The 24332-nt window shown below is 43.5% G+C and overlaps 1 long non-coding RNA gene across 1 annotated transcript; it reads left to right on the top strand.

The window, feature by feature from the left end:
* The first annotated feature begins 324 nt into the window (after positions 1-324).
* LOC115315712 lies at positions 325-20115 on the top strand. Its single transcript, XR_006078151.1, has 2 exons — positions 325-461; positions 19735-20115. It is a non-coding gene; the product is annotated as an uncharacterized LOC115315712 (long non-coding RNA).
* The last annotated feature ends 4217 nt before the right edge of the window (positions 20116-24332 follow it).

Genomic DNA, 24332 nt, shown 5'->3' with positions numbered 1-24332 from the left:
TTTCAATGGTAATGGTTGAGGTCGAGCTGAGTTAGGAATTGTGCAAGAAACAAGATGTTTAAGTTTAATACAAATAGCGAGCTTTAATATATGGAGCCTTGGAGATTTCGGCAGCTACTTTTTCTTGTTGTTGTTGTCCAGGCGCCCTGGAGACTCTCGCAAATTTATCACAAAAAAAAAAAAAAAAACCCGGAGGAGCGAGGGCACATCGGGAGACAGCGCCAAAAACTTTTTTTTATTTGAGCGCCCTTCCGAAAGCAAGCATCTGCGTGCAGTCACGGGCTCATTTTTAGGTGGCTTTTTATCAACACATCTGGTGATGAGGTGTCAGGACCCCGACGGAAGAGAGCGCGGTGTCCGCAGGGGTACCGCTGTATATAAGCTAACGGAAAGCGGGCCGACTCAGTGTCTTCGCAATCCGTACCCCTACTGACACAACGACGATGGCTGTCTCGAAGATGGTGAGTATCTACATGGCGAGGATGCCCTAATACATAAGGCCCTTGCTCATTGGCAAATGCTTGCTCTGATGGTCGGCTTAAAGATGTATCGAGGGCGAACGCAGATCAATTGTGAGATGTTTGTTTGTTGTTATGAACTAGTCACACTAGAGCGACCAACAAAAAGCACCGAGAGTCACAATTCTCTTCGAGGAGCAACACGCACGCGAAGGTAGAGACTTGCAGTCTCTCGGCCTTCGTGTGGAAAGTACGAGGGATGAGAAGCCTGAAGAGGTACTTTAACTTGCTTGCTGCTCCTACTTTGGTTTCGGCTGTTGCTGTTTGGTGCTCCAATGGGACTCCACAATTAGTAGTCCTGCACAGAATTAAATATGTATATATATATATTTTTTTTTAATCGTGATGTTGTTAAATATTTGATGGTTTTTGATGGTGCTGTACGAGAAAAGCTTGATACATATTCTAGAGACTGCCCCGTAGAATGATGTTTCGTTTCCAGTTCGTCATTTGTAGGCAAATATTTAATCTTTCAACTTTGGTTGGCTTGAGAGCTCAGAATTCCTTGTATTGTGTTTACAAAAAAAAAAAAAAAAAGAATTTAACATAAGTGCAGAGACGATTACCTTCTTGTAGAGAGAAGTAAATCTGCTCGAAATTTGAAGTCGTTCACAAATTGAAGAAAAAAAGAAAGAAATAAGAAAGGGGTTTTCGTCCTTAAAAAACGCAGAAGGTGTCTTATTATGTTTACGCTTGGTGATTCGTGATATATACATTGGCGTTCTCATCGGCTAATAGGGAGTTTTAGGGAACCGTTTTACAAATCCGATATGGTACGATGAACCCTCCGGTACAAATTGCGCAAGCATTACCGCTGAAGATCCGCACATGCGCAGTTCGTAGCTTAGGGCCTATCGCACCGTATCGGATGTAAAACAAAATGTTCCTAAAACTTTAAAATGATTCAACCTTTTTGGGGATGGAGTGACAATCATACGTGGGTCGGAGGGGCACGTTAAAAGTCTTCAGAACGAAGGGTCGGCGAACCATCGCACGCCGATAAGCACAACATCGCGAGCGAATTCGCCGATTCTTTAAAGGAGCTCCTTCTGAAGGCCTTTATATGTGCACGTCTGACCCAGGTAAAACTCGCCATGCCTTCAGTTTCTTAAGCTGTCAGTGACCAGAGGTCCAGGTGGTTCTGTTTAATGTTTTATTTACCAGAATCTATAATGCATTTGTGTTTTACTGTTGTCATATTAAGTTCAAGACATCCGTTTTTTATAGATCTCTCCCGTTATCTGAGTTCCGATTGTCACTGAAAGCTTAAGAAACGCAGCGAGTGGCGAGTTCCGAGTTAATGAGTATCGCTCCAAAACCAATGACTTTGCGGAATTTGCCAATGAGACGCCAGAGAACAAATCACGAAAAAAAAACGCGTGAAAATAATTAGACACATGCTGCGTTTCTGAATGTCTGAATGAGTATAGTGAAATCAAAAACCGAGATGCAGCTATAACTCAAAAGTTTCTTCAGATATCGTGTAAACAATACGCCTATTTTTTTCTGTTACCTAGTTTTGGTGCACCACCAAACGCAATACTATACTATTAGAAAACCAAAAGAATCCTTGATTATTTTAGACCTTAAGAAAGAGACATAGTATATTAAATTTTACAAATGGCCTCCATGAAAGCGCATACTTAATTGTAAAATCACCGACAGCTGAAAAAAAAGAGAAAACGCAAGGATTACGTTCACTCTTTTCGCTTTGCGATTAGATCTTCGACATTCTCATGCTACAATCTCGCAGGGTCTGGAGAAATAATAAGATGAGCGGGACTCGACACGACACCCTGCCTTTCCTGAGTTATTTGTGATTATGTGGGACTATAGAGCGAATAAATCTAAAAACAAAGAAAAATTTGACAAGTGCTTAGAAAGATCCGAGCCAAATTCGGTTCAAATATTTTTGAGTCTAGGTTCTGCTGTTGGCCGTAGTGCTGGTCGTCGCCATCTGCATCACCTCGACAGAAGGACAGCCACGACCCCCCGGACGTAACCCCGGACGTAACTTCCAACGCGCTGGTGGTCGTGCGACCAAACCTACTCGTCGCACCGGCCCCTATCCTATCAGATCGGGAGGGATTCCTATTGGCTGAATGGAACTGGCAACAAGAGCATCCTGAAGAGCCTGCAGTTTTTCAGTCATGTCGTTCAAAAAGCTCAATGTGTTTTTCAATATTTTTGAGACTTGTCGGATGTGGACATGTGTGTTTGGCTCCGAACCTGCGTTGTCTGCTGCATTCTTGAAAGCGACCAGAACAAGAAGTACAAAAATAAAACCATGGGAAACGTTGTTTTATTTTGTGCTTTTGTGGATGTAGCGACCTACATTCCAGGCATGAAGCGGGTGATTCAAATAACTGAGAACAAGCAGGCGAGCGAATGAACTTCCAACATCTTGTGCACCCGAGACTTATGGGAGCAAGAAAGTGGACCACACATTTACATGCATGAGTGTATTATCCACGTTTTGTTCCTTATCCTTATCATATCACGTTCCTGTTCCTTATCACAGAGCCCCTACCTAGGGTTCCTGGGTGTATTTTTCAGGTAACACATAAATAAGCATGAAAATTGCTTTACGTCCTAGAAGAGGTGGTTTTTTATACTCACAAAGGACAGTTGCCTTAAAATAAAGCAAGCCATATGGTTTGTACAGATTCTCTTTCCCCTACATTTTTTATCTGGTAGTTGGATGGGAATCAGTAGTAGTGGTGTCTGAATAGTTCCTAAATAAAATAGCGCTGCGTCATTTCTACCTTCTACACTGCAGAGGGAGTTTGTATGTCTTGGCTTTTCCATGCATTAGGGTGTTGACGAAATACGCAGTGTTATGAAATTTGAACTGCTATTTGCACATCCCTAGCCGGTAGTATCAGGGACACCAAAAGCCAGAGATCCATTGCCAAGGTGAAACATCTTTTCAGAAAGAGAGATGACATTGTTTTATTCTTTTGCTGAGAAGTGTTGTTTACTGAAATAAATGCTACAGGCGCCCATAAAGTCAAAGTTAATTTTGTGTATAACTAGGCTGAGATGGTCGCCGGCACATAAAGAAATTTGGTTCCTATTTTGTACTTTTTTGATCGAGGAACCGTCATGTGTTCCAAATTTCGCATTTTATTACCACCTCTAACGGCACATCCTCAAAGAGTCTCGGCTTTCTGCAATGCGTAGTTGATTTTTGCGAGCCGAAAAGTAAGCATTCATCGCTTCGATCAAACTGCGTAATAATCAGCACATCATTATTTTTTGTTTTGTTTTACGGGTGCGTCTCCGCTTTCGTGCAAAAGTGGTAAGCTCACAAGTAATTTATCTTGTCGGTTACGTATAGCTGGGCAGAAATTACGTAAGCAACAAGATTTTTACGTTTACAACTTATAATAAGCTTTATGTTAGACCATTAAGAAAGTCTGCAAGCACATATTCTGGTTATCGTTATTCACGTGACCTGTTGATGCTCTCAAATGTATAAAGTATAATGATGGACACGGAGGAGGTAGAACTCGGAAGAGGTAGAGCACGGGTAGAACACTTTAATTACTAATTCGTCTCAGCAGCTGCTGCGAAGAATTAGTATAATTAAAGCAATTGCATTCATATCCGTAGTTGGGGGGTGCAGGTACCTTGAAGGAAGTAAGCACAGTGTCCGTAGATGCACCTCTGCGTATAACCTAACAAAAAGCACGCCAAGGCACAGCATCCTCGCAATCCAGACCCCCTTGTCACGGCGACCGTGGCTGCCTCGAAGGTGGTGTTTCTACACGGCCAGGATAACTCAAGTGTCCAACGTCATTGGAAGTGCTTGCCGTGATGGTCGACTTAGAGATGCATTGAGGGCGGACGCGGGGTTGTTGCGAAAATTTCGAGCGTTGATATGATGTAGTCGCAATGACAAGCAGCAACAACGGACACCAACACGTCTCTATCAGGTACAGCCTAGACGCGAAATACGTCTTTGGAAGACTTGCACCCTGTTGACGCTCGTGAGGTAAGCACGAGAGGCTGGAAACCTGCGAATATACTAGATAGTTTTATAATAGACTGCACCAAGGGTTTGGGTCACCCAAGCAGCTTGGTTCATCATACTCCGCATGCGTAGTAGTTTTACTTATGCTCAGTGCGAAACCCCAGGTTGCTCAGAAGCTCCTAACCGTTGAGGTCCCGTATTAAGAAACTCCCTACTTTCGCGTGCATGCTGATCTTACTCGAGGCTTGTGTGTTTGGCATGTTGCTGTATTTTGCTTTTGTGGGTCTCAAGCATTAGTAGTGTCACGAAACTAGTATTTCTTTGGAAAGTAAAATAGTAATAATAGAGTAATTTTTTTGTTTTCATTTGGAGTAGTTAAAGCAAACTTTGGCACATACTCCAGGGTATTCCCAGTAAAATATTGTTCAGTCTCAAGTTGGTTATTTATAGGCAACTGTTTCATCTACCGACGCGATTCATATCTGTTTACAAAAGATTAAGCATTCGAAAATACTTTTTCTGCAAAGCACCTCAGCGTAACTTATAGCGCCCTTGCGTTACGATATGTTTCGAGAGTGACAGTATTCTTGACAGGCAAGGTATTAGTTCCTGTGTTTGGCTAGAGCGTTCTTGTGAGTTTCTTTAGCACGGTATTCGAAAATAATTAATAAAAATACCACGAATGCAAACATCAATTACGCTCTTGTACAGATAAATAAAGCAACCTTTAATTAGAATTTGTTTAAAAATTGAAAACGCGGTGGAAGAGGTTTTAGTCATTTTGAGGCGCAGGGTGTGAAAATTATGTTCAAGCTTCCTGCGTCGTCATCAGCTCTTTGTTCACCACCTTGTGGTATTCAAGTGGAGTGCTTCAGCCTCTAAATGGTTGAAGCACTCTACTTGAATACCACAAGGGGGTGAACATAGACCTGATGACGAAGCAGGAAGCTTGAACATAATTTTCACTCTTTCTTCACCCCCTTGTGGTATTCAATTAGAGTGCTTCAACAATTTCGAGGCTGAAGCACTCTTGATTTAACCTTTAACGATCAAACCTTTTCGGAGACGAGGCGAGAGTAAGGGTCTTCAAACTCGCCATTGGTACTCTTGTTTAAGCTTTCAGGTACAAATGTTCCAGAAGTTCTTTTTTAATGCGAAAGCATCAACATTGAATGAAGCCGCCGTTGTCTTTCACCGTTTTCTGTGGCAGGGAAAAACGGCAACTAAATTCCCATTGGTTGAGCGCAGCAACACTGAACCACAGCAACGGAGATACTTCGTGACGGAAGCCGACGGGGCGCTAAAGGTCAAAGCGGACGCGCTTTAGAAATAAAACACAAAGACGTTCACAGCAACGCGGATGCATCGTCACGGAAGCCGAGGAGCCGGCGGGGTTCGCCGCGCCCTCGCAGTGGGGGAAGCGTGGGGTCACCGCCGGAAGGCCGTGTGAAAAATTAAAACGTGGGGCGCTGCTTGTAGTAATGCGCTCCGTGTAGGAATGCTTAAGAGTTCCTACAGTTAAGCAGTCTTAAGTGTCTCTGCCGAATTTTTTTTATGTTTTTGACGAACATCTGTATATATGCTTAGTTTTTGTTATTTTACCACATACAATTCAAGACACGTTTATAGCCATCTGCCGCTACTTGAAGTTGCTATTGTCACTGAGAGCCTAATACCCCTGTCAGACTGCCATCTTAAACGTCTTTTGAACAAGGTCTTTATAAAATTGGCGAACCAGCGCCCGCAGTAAGGCACGTGCGCACTCAACATTCCGAGCTGACTGGCCGATTTCGTAGAGGAGCTTAGTGAAAAGTACCTTTTTCAACGCCGTCTGACAGGGGTATAAGACACCCAGGGCGTCGAGTATCCCCCCGTCACCAATGGCACTGTGGTATCAGCTGATGTCAAAGAAAAAATCACGATGCAAGAAGCGCGACCATGAGAAGCCACACCTCGCGTTTCTTAGTCTTTGAATGATATAGTTAAAAAGAAAGCCGAGAGGTTCTTATAACTTAAAAGTTCTTATTATCTCGTGTTAAAAGAAACAAGCAAAAAGCTTTCACGTGGGTTTAGTTTCGGGATGCTCAAAAACGCTGGATTACCATGAGACAATAGAGACATCGTTGGTAGTTTCTTTAGAACTTGTTAAAAAATAAAATCAAATATTACAATTCATCATGGTTTCCCGAGAAGGCACATACATAATATTTATACATGATGATCGAAACCTGAGACAGTGGTTTGAAAAACGGAAACTCGTGAAGAAGGAAGAAAAAGAGATAGACCTTTTGAAATGTCTCAAGAAGAAAAAAAGGAAAGACAACGTCTGTCCCTTTTTGAGCCATTGTCTGTCCCTTTTTCTTCCTCCTTCGCGAGTTTCCGATTTCAAACCGCCGCCTCAGGTTTCAATCTTCATGTATAACTAACACCAGCTCGCCGGTACTTTCATCGTTTTTTCATGCAGAGTATTTACTGTTTTCGCTCCGTGACTCTTTTTTCGGCATTCTTATTTATCGGCTCATAACACAGTCTCTTTAACGGCGGAGCGATGCTAAAATGCTCGAGACTCACTACTTCCTGTGTTATTTAAAATGTGAACAAATATAAACCAATTTAAAAAAAAAAAAAAACAAAAAAAAAAAAACGAAAAAGGTATTTAGAATGGAACAAGGCAACTTTGTTGAAATTTTATTTATTCTCTAGAGCTACTTTTGCCAGCCGTAGTGCACGTCGTGTCCCCATGTATCAGCTCTATACTCTTCATCTGAAGCTTTATATTTGTCCGGTTTTAATCGTGGCAAGTATGATACAACTTGTTATGGGCATAACCAGCCTTTTGTCAGTCCCGTTACATCCGGCCCGTTATATCGGGACAGTTATATTCGACCCCTTTTATCAGGCCCGCTGAATCCGGCTGTTCTTCCACTGCCTTCTTCGGTCTTTAGCACTTTCGTTGGCTTAGCAGCAGTGGATTCACGGAACCATGTTGTAAGGCCGCGGTAAATAGTGTGCATGTTGAGGCTGCTTCGCCGGCGGGTGTGTGTTTTTTCATTTTTTGTTTTTGCTTTCGACGCATTCGGCGAGTGTTCGGAGCGCGTGGCGTATATGATGTGGCTGCCGTGCCGGCGGGGATGTGTCCTTTTATTATTTGTTTTTGCTCCCGACGCCGTCGGCCCGAGTGTTCGGAGCGCGCGTGTTACCTGATCCGGGCAGTCGGCGCTCAGGCGCCAGCCAGGCGGGGAACAATGCACGGGCCGATTAGACACGGAATTCGGTTCTGGCGGTTGGAGAACTGACGGGGTATTATATTTACCATCGGACGTTTATTGGACAGGTGTATACCACGTGATCTTCTTCTGTTTTAAAATTATTGGTCGGTCCTGGGCAGAGGGAGAGAAGGGCCTTTCCTACAAAGGCCCGTGTCGGGCGAGGCAAGGACGATTTTGGCGCATGAGCTGGGCGCGCACGCAGATTTGGAGGCGCGCAGCAATGATGCCGGGTCCCTGACTTTTTGTAACGAACGTCCAGAGTCAGTAATTATTCGAACTAATAAACACCTTGGAAAACGTCAACCATCTAACGGCTTCTGAATTCGGCGGCACCAACAGAAGACGCCGAGGACCATCATCATCAGAGTAGACGAAGAACTAAGAACCAAAAAGAAACTTTTACTCATGTTTCACCGAAGTAGCCAAGGGTGCGGCCCGCTGTATCCGGCTCTCTGCATCTGGTCCTTTGTATACGGCCCGTTGTATACGGCCCTTTGGTCCAACTTTTCACGGCTGCCTCCAGCTTTTGTCCAGGTGGCCCTTTTTTAAACTGCCCCTATGGCTCACTAAAGATGCCCGTGCGCCCACTGCTATCTACAAAAGGATGTCGGCTATTGACAAGGTAAAAAAGGACTTAAATATAAAGCCCCGATAAGACAATGAGTTGTGATTGCGTGCGAAACACGATACTGCAGTCCTATATACATGACTTCATTTTTAAGGCAAACATATTTTCGACATCATCAAAAGGTCGAAAACCAATGCATTGATCGAACGTTTAGAAAAAAGTTTACCCAAAGGACCTCGGTTGTTCTGGCGCTATGCTGAAAACAATATGCGCCACAGCGCACCAAATTTATTCTTACATGAAGCAGCTGGCTTTCTGACTTTATGAACTGACAGCAAATACTTTTACATGCCGCAACTGTTACGGGCTCGTCCCCCTAGTTTCGCGTCTGCGTGAGCGTAAACGAATTCAGTTTCCCCGCTCAATTTAGCTGAAAATTGACATCACGTGCCTTATGCACCAATTCAACTCCCCCGCTAAATTAGGGGGAAGATTGATGTCACATGACCTGAGATATCGAGGCACGCATATTGTTTTTAGCATAGCGCGAGAACATCCGAGGTCCTTTGGTTAAACGTTTTTCTAAACATTCGATTAATGCAATGGTGTCATGTATACAGGACTGCCCTACAGACGAATACAGGTTCCCCTTTAAATTTAGCGGAAAAACTTCCGCTAAATTTAGAAGGGAACCTGCATTCGTCTGTAGGGCCCGTGGCGAGAAGGAAAGACCAAGACAAATTCAAGAAGCCCTGAAGACGATAATAATCAACCTTCCTCATTCTTACAAAATAATGTGACGCCAAATTTAAGTGCCCGCGCAGCCTCTGCCCGATCTGCCTTGCCCTAACATTGTGAGAAGGGTAGTGGTTCTTCTTTCGCGCCTGAAATAATCAATGTTCTGTTTACTGATATCCGAAGTGTTATGCGAAATCACGACGACCTCTGCTCTGCCAGTGACTCTACCGGGGCCGATGTTGTAGTATTGACAGAAACGGGGCTCTCTAGCAAAATTCACGATAACGAAATCCTAACTACTAACAAACAATTAAACATTTATCGCACTGATAGAAAAGCTCGCCAAGGGGGAGGTGTGCTGATTGCTGTCGCCGATCATATAAATTCCCTTTATTTGAATGTTGCGACTGACCTCGAGACAGTCTTTGTTTGCCTGTCCGTGAATCACAAAAAAATATATATCTTGGGTGCCTGTTACCGCCCTCCCTCAAGTGACGATGGCTTTCTGAACAAGCTTCAAGACGTAATCAGTACAGTGACTTTGTGATCTCAAACACCAAATTTCATCCTTCTTAGTGATTTTAAATATCCAAATATTGTGGAGTCGGTGGAAACACTATGCGCAAGCCCTTTTTCATCTCACAATGACACATTCATCAGATTATGTTCGCACTACAATCTCTCACAGCTAGTGTCTCACGCCACCAGAGTTACGTCCTCCTGTGCCCCTGCAGCTTCTGCTCTTCACTAATAAGCTTCAGTCTGTCCTTGAACCTGGCTCCCAGATAGACTGCGGTTTACTTGACTTCTGTAAGGCCTTTTATAAAATTTCTCACCGGCTACTCCTATTAAAACTTAGCAACATAAACATTGATCCGAACGTGCTACACTCGATAAAATCGTTTTTAACCAACCGTTCTCAATTTGGGCATGCCCCCCCCCCCCCCCCCCCCCCAATGGTACTAACTCTTCACTTTCTCCCGTAGCATCTGGAGTTCCCTAGGGTTCTGTTTCAGATCCGCTACTTTTCCTCATATATATTCATGATCTGTCTGATTAATATCTCCTCTAATAATAGCTTATTTGCTGTACTATATAAAGAAATAATAAATAACTCCGACATATCTGCTCTCCAATCTGATCTTAGCGCTCTATCATAACTGGTGCGACAAATTTTTGATGCAACTTAACCTTCATAAATTTAAATTCACGAGAGTTTCGCGTCAAACTAACATATGGTCGATTTATTACATTGACGATACTCCGCTGCAGTCTGTGTCCTCATACATATACTTAGGTGTTTACATAACTTCTTATCTTCTCTGGGAAACTCGCACTATACGTAACTAACAACGCCAAACGCATGCTTGGATATCTCAAATGAAATTTTTCACAGTCCTCAGTGTCACTAAATTTTATAATGGTTAAAAAGCGCAACAGGACAACGGACAAAAAGAAATACAAAGGGTCAGTACTGTGTTTGTGTCCTCCTTTCTGTCCGTTGTCCTTTATCGCTTTTTAATTCTTATAAATGACCAACTCGGCCAACACACCACCCTCACTAAAACACCTGTTATATACTACTTTAGTACGTACTAAGCTTGAATATGCGTGTTCTACCTGGGACCCCGATCATAACACTATCATTGCAATATTGATTTCGGTTCAAAATCGCGCAGCACGTTTCATACTCTGTAAGTACCATCGTACACCCAGCATTACTTCAATGAAAAAAAAAACAACCTTAGTTTGCCCACACCAATCAAACGTAGACGCCTATTCCGCCCGACTTTATTTCATAAGATTTACCATTATAACCCTTTCATGCGCCGTGAACTTCTAACTCCCCCTACTCATGTTTCAAACCGCGTAGATCACTAATACAAAGTCGGTATCCCCAATTACAAAACTAACACTTATTATAACTTCTTTGTTCCTGGCACTAGCTCTGATTGGAATCGCCTTTCCGCTGACATAGCCTCCATAGCCAGTATAATTGTTATAACTGTTGTAACATTGTATAACATATTCTTTAAATGTCTGAGCAAGCGTGCATTAATTACTGTATTATATTTTTTTGTACCAACAACTGTACCCTTGTCAACCCCCCCCCCCCCCCCCCCCCTCACCTCTGTTATGCCCTTCGGGGCCTTGAGGGCAAATAAATAAATAAGCGAATAAAGAACCTTGGAACGACAGACATGATAAAGTACAATCAAGGTTCAAATAAATACGAACAGCGGAGCGCGTACCATCCTGAGCCTGCTGAATCTTCTAGCGGGACTTGTTTTTACTCCTCCGGAGAGATTAACATCGATGCTACTATCCCTGGCATTGTCTTCACTCTTGGTTGCACGCGGCGCAACACTCGCTGTTTTGATGGTAGGCGTACCCTTGAATTGCTGCTCTTTATAATCAAGGCGCCGTTAGCCATAGCTCGGAAACGAAATCACACGATATTGAGCATTGTCATATTCAGTGTAGAGTGATTTCACGGCTCGTTTTTTGTTGAAATAAACGAGTGTCGTCTTTTATTGCGACATAATGATTGAATTGGTAGCGCACAAGCCACGGTCCTAGTGGATTATTGGAGAACGACACCCGTTCTAAACGGAATTAAAACAGCTTCCATTCATTTACTAAGTGAAATATGCCAATGAAATACGGAACTGCTTCGGTTGAACAATGAGTAGCCACAGAGCCCAGAATTCCTATGAAGAAGCTGCATCATTCTCGCCGCCGGCCACTCAAGAGCACAGCGTAAAAGCAGTGCCGTTGGTGGTAAATCACACTAATAATATTTGTCGTGATGAATGAACAAAAAATGAAATAATCTCTTGCTCTAAACACTTCCCGTACCCGCTGCTATGTGGCATCGCGTGTATCGTTTGGTCGCCGTTCTGTTATTTATATTTGTTTTGGCCATGGCTCTATCACGGGAGCTCACTCCTTACGTTGAAAGCTGCGACGTGCTACGCCCCGTCTTTCTGATAAGCACATTTGGGTTTTATCGTTTCCTCTTTGTTAAGTTGTATTGAGAGGGGGCTTACTTGCACACAACATATCGTTATTTGTGTGCCATTACAGCACTAAACCCGCGTGAAAGTACCCTGTTAAACGCGCAAGTAATTTATTTTCATAATGTAGACCCTGATACACGAGTAAATAAAATAACAAAGAAGACACGAACTCTCAAACACAACTTAGTTCATTCGCAAAAGAACAGGCAGTATGCAGCTGCCCACATGGACAAAAAAAAAGGAAGACAAAAATAATTATAATACAATGCCACAGGAAAGCGTTGACGGAACTCAGGCGGTGTGACCACTAACTTGGGCACTGCACAAACTTTTAGATGCCCGCCGCCAAACAACCTGACATGATGCCCCCATCAATGTTCCTTTGAACCAAGTGAAAAGCAGCCTCCCCTTCTAACCCTCTCCCCCGGATTGCCCTCGTCTAAAAGAGAAAAGAACAAACAGAAGAAGAAATTGAGAAATATAAACGGCTGGCCTACACAGCTTCTGTGGTTCCTTACACATAAAGTTTCATTTAGAACTGTTTTACTTGACCACTTTTTTTTTTGCATACGCTTCTTCCCCAAAAAGGGAGCATGCATTACATTCAGCAATATATGTGTCTAGCTTAAATGGAGGAGATAAAATTTTCAAATGTTTGTGTTCTAAGAAGCGGTCATCTACGTTGCAGCCTTCTGAGAATACACAGTTGAGTCCACATTTGAACGAAATTTTGAACAACCTTTCTTAGACGTAAGCAATTGGAGGACCCTCATGTTTCTTCACACAGCCATGTTCTCACTCAAAAAGAAGCACTGCAAGTCTAACCAGCCAAACCTTTGTATTAAAAACTACTTTTAATTGGAATTTGTAAGCCAAACGTCGGTGAATATGCGAAAGCCTGATAAATAACGGGAATTACAACATTTCCCTTCGGAGGATCTTCAGAGCCTTTAGGCGTCTCTGCAATTTCTCTACACAAAATTAATCAAAAAGAAATGCAACCAATAAAATCCTAGCCTCAACCGCTCTAACCGTCTCAGGAGCGCACTGCCGGCAGAATGAATGCACAACTTTCTCAAAGCATTACCTATAACTTAAAGGTAATGCTTAAAAAAAAGCACAAGGGACTTTACGACACCTATCTTTCCGAGTTTTAAATGTGTACAGTGCCTAGATAAAACCCCTTTTGGTTCGTCCATACGACAAACACAAACTTTTACCATTCAAGCAATGTAGATCTAAAAAAATTGCAACTTCTTCACGACCGTGGAACCAGACGAGGGCCCTAACTCCGGCGCTAGTTCGATAATATAATTCCGAACCTTACTTACGAGCAACCCATTGGGGGCAGATATCCATATGCCAACAAACGCCCAAACAGACAAGTTTTCTATCTCCGAAGATTCTACAAAAAATGCAACGTGCTGTCCAGCTCGTTCGGTAAAACTCAGACAACCCATTAAACATTACCAAGGCTGACCTTGAATAACAGTTCAAAAGTAGTGTCAACAAATAGACCGAAACTACCCACTTGAGTGTGAAAAAACACCAGATTAGGCCAGATTAGAATCGAGAATGTCTGGAATTATTCTACACAACAGGGTACTCTCCAAGGAATGAATGAAGTATTTTAAGCGTAAGAGCAACAAGGTACAGGCCTTTTGTTGAAGGGGAAACAGCCTGTCAAGTAATATTTTTTGCTTCGTCTCTCACGGTTCAGATTATGACGTTTTCTAACCAGCTCGCCTGCACGCTTTTACTTCTAGTAAATTATCGTGCCTGTGGCGTATAGTTACCACACTGTAAAGTTTCCGTGAGCAGATTTACAATCGTAATCGTTGAGGTCGAGCTGAGTTTGGAATTGTGCAAGAAACAACATGTTTACGTTTAGAATAAATAATGATCTTTAATATATGAAACCTTCGAGATATCCGTGTTTGCTTTTCCTCGTTGTTGCTGTCCAGACGCCCTGGAGACTCCAGCAGATTAATAACCATTAAATCTATTACGGGGGAACAAGGACACATCGGGAGGAAGCGCCAATTACTCTTTTATTCGAGCACCCTTGCCAAAGCAAAGATCTGCGTGCACTCACGGGCTCGTTTCTAGGCGGCTTTTTTATCGACACATCTGTATTCACGTAACGAGGAGGTGCCAGGACCCCGACGAAAGTGAAGTTGGTGTCCGTAGGGATGACGCTGTATATAAGTGTTATTTTATTTTTATTCATTTTTGCTCTCACTTAGAAAAAAATGTATATAAGCCAACTGAAAGCATGCCGACTTAGTCTCTTCGCAATCCGTACTTCTATTAACACAGCGACGATGGCTGTTTCGAAGATGGTGAGTTTCTACATGGCAAGAATACCTTAAGACTTAACGCCCTACCTCATTGGCAATAGCTTGCCGTGACTGTCTTGTTATAGAGATGTATCGAGGGCGAACCGAGACTAATTTTTATGTGTTGTGTTGTTATGTGTTGTATTGTTATGAACTGGGTCCACTCGTGCGACAAACTGCAAGCACCGACAGCAACAAGTCTCTAGGAGGAGCAACATGCACGCGAAGGTATCTAGGCAAGCTTGCAGTCTCTCGGCCTCCGTGAGGTAAGCCCGAGGGATAACAAGCCTGAAAAGATGATTTAAAGTTAGAGTCCGTAAATGTATCTTCAACCAAAATTTTAAAGGCAACCGGACGTTTCAAAACCGACTCGGTTTCTTCTGCAGGGGTGACTGAAGGCTCGTGGACACAGCAGCAGCTCCTAACCTCTTCGTTTTCAAAAAAAGAAAAGAAAGTGAAAATGAAATAAAATTGAAAAAGAAAAGAAATTAGGAAATTGAAAAATTGTAAAATAACTTTTTTAGTTATGAAGATAGTCGTCTTTTCAGCTTTTCCGTTACGTCACGGAGGCCATGCGCGTACACAGAGGGCAAAGCGCCCAGCGACCTGTTTCGGTTTCCTTACGTTTTGCTGGATTTCCCACGATTTCAAGAAAAGTCTTCTTCGAAAATTGGGCTCTTTGTCCACCACGTGCGCGTTCGCGAAGTCAATACGATGGTCTAGGTTATCGCAATATCCGGCGATGGCGCTGCGCTCACTGTCAAACTTCCGCACGTCGTTCTTGTTTTGGCGGATACGCTCGGGAAAGTTCTTCGTCTCGCCGATGTAGGTTACGGGGCACTCTGCTCAAGGAATGGTGTAAACCACGCCCTGTGCTTTTTCTTTTGGTAAACGATCTTTCGGTCTTGGCAATAGGCCATGGATTCAATATGACCACGCAACGGCCGCCTCTTCCAAAAATGGTCGCGACTGTGGAGGACGGAATTATGCGCTTAGACCCTAGCAACCGGGATGGAGTGCGGCTTAAAGCGGTGGGTATCCTTTCGAATCTCTCACAACGGCAACGACACGACCTGCCGGTGGAAAAAGTTACAGCGCTTCGCAAACTTCGCGAAGATACGGAGATTATGCTTCTGCCGGCCGACAAAGAGAAGTCGACCGTCGTCCTGGACCGGGAGGTATACAAGGAAAAGGTACGGGGTCTTCTTGGCAGCCATTCCTATGAAAAGCTCAAGAAAGATCTTACGCCACAGGTTCAGAGGAACTTAAACAAAATCTTGGCAGAGATTTTCAAGAAATACCCTGAGTTAAAGAGCCTTTACTTGCGACGTATTTGCAGGAATGGCTGCGCTCCAGGATTTTATGTCCCTCCAAAGATCCACAAACCTAATGTGCCTCTACGACCTATTGTGGACTTTACAAATATCTTCACCGGACATTGGCTCCCCTCGTCGCAAACGCGTCGACCCATGTAGAAAATGTTGGCCACCTCGTGGAACGCGCCTCGTGAATACATCTCAGCGACGGTGACACCATGGTGTCTTTCGACGTGGTGCCCCTCTTCGCAAGTGTCCCAGTTGCCCTTGCAGTTCTTGCAGACCGCGAGGCCCTCGAAAAAGACAGCTCCTCGACCACAAGAACGAACCTCACTGTGACGGAACTCTTCCGTCCGCTAGAGTTTTGTCTCGGCAGCACATACTTCACCTTCAAAGAGGAGCTTTTCAAAAACGTCAGTGGCACTGCAATGGGTGCCGCCATCTCGGTCTCAACGGCGAAACTCACGATGAAAACAATCGAGCAAAAAGCGCTGAGGTCTTTCCCCAACAGCCCTGAAGTATTCATGCGCTATGTGGATGATTGCTTCTGCATTCTCAAGAAACTGGACGTGACAAATTTTTTGGCACACCCCAACTCTATCGAGCCGGCCATTCAATTTACCGTGGAATGTGAGACGGATGGCATCCTGCCGTTCCTTGATGTGCTGGTGAACCGACGAGGACAAGATATGATGTTTGTGGTGTGCCGAAAACCATCACAACCGGATGCTACCTCGATTTTGACTCCAACCATCCAACGAGTCATAAGGTCTCAGTGGTTTCGACCCTCCTGCGTAGGGCAACCACTATCTGCTCGTCGGAGACCGGTAAAAAGAAGAAGACCATAATTAAAGACCTAAAGAAAAATGGCGACTTTAGTAGCTTTATTGAGCGCATCGCCCGACGCCAAGGTCTCTCCTGACAAAACCAGATGCCAGTAGAAAAAAGACAGCTCAATCGAGTCGCGCGCATCAGCGTTCCTATACATAAAGGGAACCAGCGAAGATCTCGCACGAGTACTGGGAATGGAAGGTATTCTGGTGTCCCACAAGCCCACGTCTACATTGGGAAACCGAAAGATCGTCTACCAAAAGAAAAAGCACAGGGCGTGGTTTACACCATTCCTTTCGCAGAGTGCCCCGCAACATACATCGGCGAGACGAAGAACTTTCCCGAGCGTATCCGCCAACACAAGAACGACGTGCGGAAGTTTGACAGTGAGCGCAGCTCCATCGCCGCACATTGCGATACCCTAGACCATCGCATTGACTTCGCGAACGCGCACGTGGTGGACACAGAGCCCATCGCATTGACTTCGCGAATTTTCGAAGAAAATTTTCTTGGAATCGTGGCAAATCGAGCACACACCAGGAAACCTAAACAGGTCGCTGGGCGCTTTGCCCTCTGTGTACGCGCATGGCCTCCGTGACCTGACGGAAAAGCTGAACAGACGACCATCTCCATAACTAAAAAAGTTATTTTACAATTTTTCAATTTTCTAATTTCACCTTTTTTAATTTCTTTTCTCTTTCTTTCTTTTCTTTTTTGAAGACGAAAAGGTTAGGAGCAGCTGCTGTGTCCGCGTGCCTTCAGTCACCCCTGAAGAAGAAACAAAGTTGGTTTCGAAACGTCGGGTTGCCTTTCAAATTTTGGTTGGAGATACATTTCCGGACTTTAACTCTCATCCAACCAGGCAGATTTCTGCCGAATATCTTTACTTTTAATAATTTAACGTGCGTGTTGCTCCTACTTCGGTGTCGACTGTTGCTGTTTGTTGCTCCTATAGGACTCGAAAATTAGTAATCTTGCATATATATTATATATTAGTATATATATATATATTAGTAATCTTGCATATATATATATATATATATATATGCAAAAAATCGTGATGTTGTTAAATGTCTTATTGTTAGTTGATAGTGCTGTAAGAGAAAAACTTGATACATATTCTAGAGAATGCCCAGTAGAATGATGTTTCGTTTCCAGTTTATCTTTTATAGGCAAATATGTAATCTCTCAACTTCTTTAGAATAAAATGTAATGCATTTCCTAAGAACGCTTTCCGCAGGGCAACTCCGCGTAACCTGCTCTTAATCTACGGCCGATTCGAAGCGCGGTAGTCTTCTAGACAAGCAAGGTGTCATTTTCTGTGCTTGGTTGGAGAGCTGAGATTTCCTTGTGGGGTGTTTGAAAAAATAGTACAATTTAACATAAATACAGAAACAATCACGTTATTGTAGAGAGAAATAAAGCCGCTCAAAATTAGAAATCGTTTACGAATTGTAAAGAAAGAAAGGAGAACAATAAGGAAGGGTTTTTGTCCTTGAAAAACGCAGGGCGTGACTTACTACGTTTATGCTTAGTTATTCGTGATATATTCATTGGCGTTCTCATTGGCTAATAGAGAGTTTTAGGGAACTACGGTAGAATGAACCCTCCGCTACAAAACTGCGCAAACACTACCCCAGATGATTCGCACATGCGCAGTGTGTTCCGGAGGGCCCATTGTACTGTACCAAATGTTAAAAAAAAAAAAAAAAAAAAACGGTTTTTTAAAACTTTCAAATGATTCAGTCTCTTCAGCGTCGGAGCGAACATGATACCTGGGTCAGACGGGCACGTTAAAGACCTTCAAAACGAACTCCTTTAAAGGGTCGGCGAACCATCGCACGCCGATAAGCGTAAGATCGCGAGCTATTTCAGAGATTCTTTAAAGGAGCGCTCGCTCTGAAGGCGTTTAAATCTGCACGTCTGACTCAGGTATAACTCGCCATGCCTTCAGTTTCTTAAGTTGTCAGCGACAAGAGTTCCAGGTGGTACTTTTTAATGTTTTTTTTTTCTTTTTCTCTACCGGAATCTATAATGCCTTCGTGTTTTACTATTGCCATATACAATTCAAGACATACGGCTTTTTGTAGGTTTCTCCCATCACCTGAGTTGCTATTGTCCCTAGCAACTTAAAAGCCCAGCGTGTGGGGAGTCTCGAGTAAATGAGTATCACTCCAAAACCAAAGAATGGCATTGCGGCATTGGTCAATAAGACGCCAAAAAAACAAATTACAAACGAAAAAAAAAAAAAAAAACGCGTGAAAAGAATTAGACACATTCGGCGTTTCTTAATGTCTGAATGAGTATAGTCAAAACAAAAACCGAAACGCAGCTATAATTTAAAAGTTGCTTCAGATATCGCGTAAACAATATTTTTTTTTTTTTGGTTACCTAGTTCTGGTGTGCCAGCAAACGCAATACTATACTATTAGGAAACAAAAAGCAATCCTTGATTGTTTTAGACCTTGAAAAACAGAAACGGAGTATATTACATTTCACAAACTGTCCCTGTGAAGGCGCATACTCAATGTAAAGTCACTGACAGCCTAAGAAAAAACAAAAACGCATGGATTACATTCAATCTTTTCACTTCCTCGATTCGATCTTCGACGTTCTCATGCTGCAATCTCGTTGGCTCTGGAGAAAAAAAAAAAAGTACGGTGGCTTAGCTCGGCTATGCCAGGATATACGTATATACGTAGCGTGAGCTTATACGCACAAAATGAGAGGCGCTATCAAGCGGCTCCGGTGCAGCGTCAGACTTAGCTACTGCGCAACGGAGTTGCACAGCTGGGCACGCGGCGGCGCCAGTGCGTCTGCCGCGGCTATGACGTCACTCCTCTGGAATGCGCAGACCGGCGAGGCGGACGCGGCGGCGGCTCCGGCGCGCCAGCTGTGCGCCGCGTGACGTCACTGCTGCTCGCGCATGCGCAGCACGGAGACCGGCTCATTATGCGAGCCACGCGAAACTGCTCAACCTCGGCCAGCGTAGCTCACGCTACAAGAATAAAATGCACGGGACTCGACACGGTACCCTGCCTTTCCTAAGTTATTTGTGATTATGTGTGACCATAGAGCGACTAAATCTAAAAACAAAAGAATGATACAAGTGCTTAGAAAGTTTCGCGCCAAATTTGTTGGAAATATTTTCGTGTCTAGGTTCTGCTGTTGGCCGCAGTGCTAGTCGTCGCCATGTGCATCACCTCGACAGAAGGACAGCCACGACCCCCCGGACGTAACCCCGGACGTAACTTCAAACGTGGCGGCGCTGGTGGCCGTGCGAGCACTCGCACTCACAGTCCCTACAAATATGGAGATCTTGGAGATGTTACTGGTTCCTTGTAGGGAACTGGCATCATGTGCATCCTGAAGAATCGGTACTTTTTCAGTGGCAGCGTATAAAGTGCTCAAAGGGTTTTTTAATGTTTTTGAAACTTGCCGGATGTGGACACTTGTTTTTGGCCCCAAACCTCCGTTTTCTGCTGCATTCTTGAAAGCGCCAGAACAAGAAGTACAGAAATAAAACTATGGGAAACGTTGCTTTATTTTGTGCTTTTTTGGATGTAGCGACACATATTCCAGGCATGAAAAGGGTGATTCAAATAACAAAGAACAAGCAGGCCAGCTAATGAACTTCCAACAGCTTGAGCACCCGAGACTTATGGGAGCAAGAAAGTGGACCACACATTTACATGCACGAGTGTGTTATCTACGTTTTGTTCGTTATCCTTATCATATCACGTTCCTGTTCCTTATCATAGAGCCCCTACCTAAGGTTCCTGGATGTAATTTTCACACAATTGTTCTGGCACAGCGTATCTGCATGCTTTACTCAGGTAGCACGTAAAAAAGCAAGAAAATTACTTTGCGTCTTAGAAAAGATGAATTTTTTATAGTCACAAAAGACTGTTGCCTTGAAATAAAGCAAGCCATATGGTTCGTACAGATTCTCTTTCCCCTACATTTTTCAGCTGTGGTTGGACGGCAGTCAATAGTAGAGGTGTCTGAATAGTTCTTAAATAAAATAGCGCTGCGTCATTTCTACCTTCAACTCTGCAGAGGGAGTCGGTATGTCTTACCTCTCACTTGCATTAAGACGGACACGAATTAAGCAGTGTTATGAAATTTGAACTGCTATGTGCACAACTCTAGCCGGTAGTATCTGGGACACCAAAAGCCAGACATCCATTGGCAACGTGAAACATCTTTTCAGAAAAAGAGACGACATCGTTTTATTTTTTTGCTGAGAAGTGTTGTTTAGTGAAAAAAATTAGTCAAAGTTATTTTTGTATATTACTAGGCTTACGTGGTCGCCGGCTCATAAAGAAATTTGGTTTTTGTTTTGTACTTTTTTGATCGAGGAACCGTCATGTGTTCCAAATTTCGCATTTTATTACCATCTCTAGCGGCACATCCTCATGGAGTCTCAACTTTCTGAAATGCATAGCTGATTTTTGCCAGCCAAAAAGCAGGCGTTCATCGCCTCGATCAAACTCTTTAATAAACGGCACATCATTATTTTTTTCCTATTACGGGTGCTTCTCCGCGTTAGTTTAAAGTGGTTAAACTCACAAGTAATTTATCTTGTCTGTTACGTATAGCTGGGGCAGAAATTACGTAAGCAACAAGAGTTTTACCTTTGCACCTTATAATAAGCGTGATTTTAGACCATCAAGAAAGTCCGCGCGCACTTATTCTGTTTATCGTTATTGACGTTACCTCTTGATGCTCTCAAATTTATCAAGTATAACGATGGATATGGAGAAGGTTGAACACGGGGGGGGGGGGGGGGGGGGGGTTGGTAATGCCCTGTACTCTTTGATGTTATACTTGGTCTCATCGTACGATGGACTAAAGGCCAAAGGCACGGTCCGCCATGTCCAATCGCGTTCCCCTCTAAACGATGACATCATAACAATGATTTTGGGTGGACGAATAATGTCCGAATCACAGATTTCTGCATCATTTCTACAGCTTCGACACAGCAAACGGCCCGTATTTCGTGGCTTTCTTTGCAATGTAAAATTCATAAGTCAATCAGTGCTATTCGATTCGAACCACTGTTCGCTCATCCCTGTTAGTGATAGGAGACGCGGGGCCAATACGTGCATAGAAGCTAAGTACCACGCAATTTCTGAGTTGCTCGAGATTGGATCTGGCTGTTCGTAGCTGTTGCCTTTAGTCCATAGTAAGGTGAGACGAAGAATAGTGGGGTCCTAAAAAAAAAAATTAAAGCGACAAGCAGCGTGCTCTTACTGTCTCCTCCCTGGGCGGCTTTCCCTTGACACTCTTGCATTCATATCCGTAGTTGGGAGGTGCAGGGACCTTGAAGGAAGGGAGCAGTGTCCGTAGAGGCACCTCTGCATATAACCCAACAAAAAGCACGCCAAGGCATAGCATCCTCGCCATCCGGACCCCTCTCATCACGGCGACCGTGGCTGCCTCGAAGGTGGTGTTTCTACGCGGCCAGGATAACTTAAGTGTCCTACCTCATTGGAATTGATTGCCGCGAAGGTCGAGTTAGAGATGCATTGAGGGCGGACGCGGGGTTGTTGAGAGAATTTTGAGCGTTGACATGAGGTAGTCCCAATGACAAGCAGCAATAACCGACACCAACACGCCTCTATCAGGTGCAGCCTAGACGCTAAAATACGTCTTTGGAAGGCTTGCACTCTCTTGACGCTCGTGAAGTAAGCACGAGAGGCTGGAAACCTGCGAATATACTAGAGAGTTTTGTAATAGACTGATCCAGGGGTTTGGGTCACCCAAGTAGCTTGGTACATCGTACTCCGCATGCGTAGAGGTTTTGCTTATGCTCAGTGCGAGACCCCAGGTTGCTCAGGAGCTCCTAAACGTCGAGGTCCCGTATTAAGAAACTCCCTACCTTCATGTGCATGCTGATCATACTCGAGGCTTGTGTGTTTTGCATGTTGCTGTTTATCGCTTCTCTGGGACTCAGGCATTAGCCGTGTTGCACGAAGCTAGTATTTCTTTGGAAAGTAAAATAGTAATAATAGAGTAAACTTCTTTTTTTTAATTAATTTGGAGTAGTTAAAGCAAACTTTGGCACATACTCCAGGGTATTCCCATTAAAACATCGTTCCGTCTCAAGTTGGTTATTTATGAGCAACTGTTTCATCTACCGACGCGATTCATATGTGCTTACAAAAGATTAAGCATTTGAAAACACTTTTTCTGCAGAGCACCTCAGCGTAACTTATAGCGCTCTTGCGTTACGATATGTTCCGAGAATGACAGTATTCTTGACAGGCAAGGTACTAGTTGCTGTGCTTAGCTTGAGCGTTTTTGGGAGCTTCCTTAGCGCGGTATTCGAAAAACAGAAAAAAATATAACGCGAATGCAAACATCAATTACGCTCTTGTAGAAATAAATAAAGCAAGATTTAATTCGAATTTGTTCAAAAATTGAAAAGGCTGTAGAAGAGGCTTCAGACGTTTTGAGGCGCAGGGTGTGAAAATTACGTTCGAGCTTCCTGCCTCGTCATCAGCTCTTTGTTCACCCCCTTGTGATATTCAAGTAGAGTGCTTCAACCATTTCGAGGCTGAAGCACTCTTGATATGACCTTTAAAGATCTAACCTTTTCGGGGACGGAGCGAGAGTAAGTGTCTTGAAACTCGCCATTAGTTCCCTTCATTAAGCTTTCAGGTACAAAAGTTCCAGGAGTTCTTTTTTAATGCGAAAACATCAACGTGGAGTGAAGCTGGCGTTGTCTTCCGCCGTTTTCTGTGGCAGCGAAAAACGGCAACTAAATTTCCGTTGGCTGAGCGGAGCGACACCGAACCACAGCAACGCAGATACTTCGTGACAGAAGCCGACGGAGCGCTTAAGGTCAAAGCGGACTCGCCTCAGGACTAAAACACAAAGAAGTGAACAGTAATGCAAGTGCATCGTCACCGAAGCCGAGGAGCGGGCGGGGTTCGTCACGCGTGCGCAGTGGGGTAAGCGTGATGTCACTGCCGTAGCGCCGTGTGAAAAATTAAGACGTGGCGCGATGCTTGTAGGAGTGCGCTTCGTGTATAAATGCTTTCGTATTCCTACACGTAAGCAGTCTTAAGTGTCTCTGCCGATTTTTTTTTGTTTTTACCAACATGTATATGTAGCCTTTGTTTTTGTTTTTAACATATACAATCCATGACATATTTATAGTTCTATGCCGTTACTTGAAGTTGCTATTCTCACTGAAAGCCCAAGACATTCGGGCGTGGAGTATCCCTCCGCCAACAATGACACTGTGGTATCGCCGAAGACAAGAAACAAATCAAGTGGCAAGAAGCGCGACCATGAGAAGTTACACCCCACGTTTCTTAGTCTCGGAATGCATATAGTGAAAAAGAAAGCTGAAAGGTTCTTATAAAACAAATTTTCTTATCATCTCGTGTTAAAGAAAAAGCTTTAACGTTGATTACGTTTTGGTATGCTCAAAAACGATGGACCACCATCAGACAATAAAAATATCGTTAGTTGTATCTTTAGAACTTTAAAAAAAAATATATTACATGTCATTGATGGTTCCCCAAAAAAGCATTATACATGATACTTGATACCTAAGTCAGTGATTTGAAAACCATAAACTCGTAAAAAAAAAAGGGACAGACGACGTCTGTTTTTTTTTTTTTTTTTGTACGTTGACTCAAAAACCCATAAAAACCTTACCTTGACCACTCCAACTGTTTCGTGGGCGCAGTGCCGGCACAATGAATGCACAACTTTGTCAAAGCATTACCTATAACTAAATG

This window comes from Ixodes scapularis, unplaced genomic scaffold (genome assembly GCF_016920785.2).
Source record: "Ixodes scapularis isolate PalLabHiFi unplaced genomic scaffold, ASM1692078v2 PGA_scaffold3__209_contigs__length_174095766, whole genome shotgun sequence".
In the NCBI taxonomy this organism is placed as follows: Eukaryota; Metazoa; Arthropoda; class Arachnida; order Ixodida; family Ixodidae; genus Ixodes; species Ixodes scapularis.
Note: the sequence above shows the minus strand (reverse complement) of the source record. Positions and strands in the feature narration are given on the sequence as shown.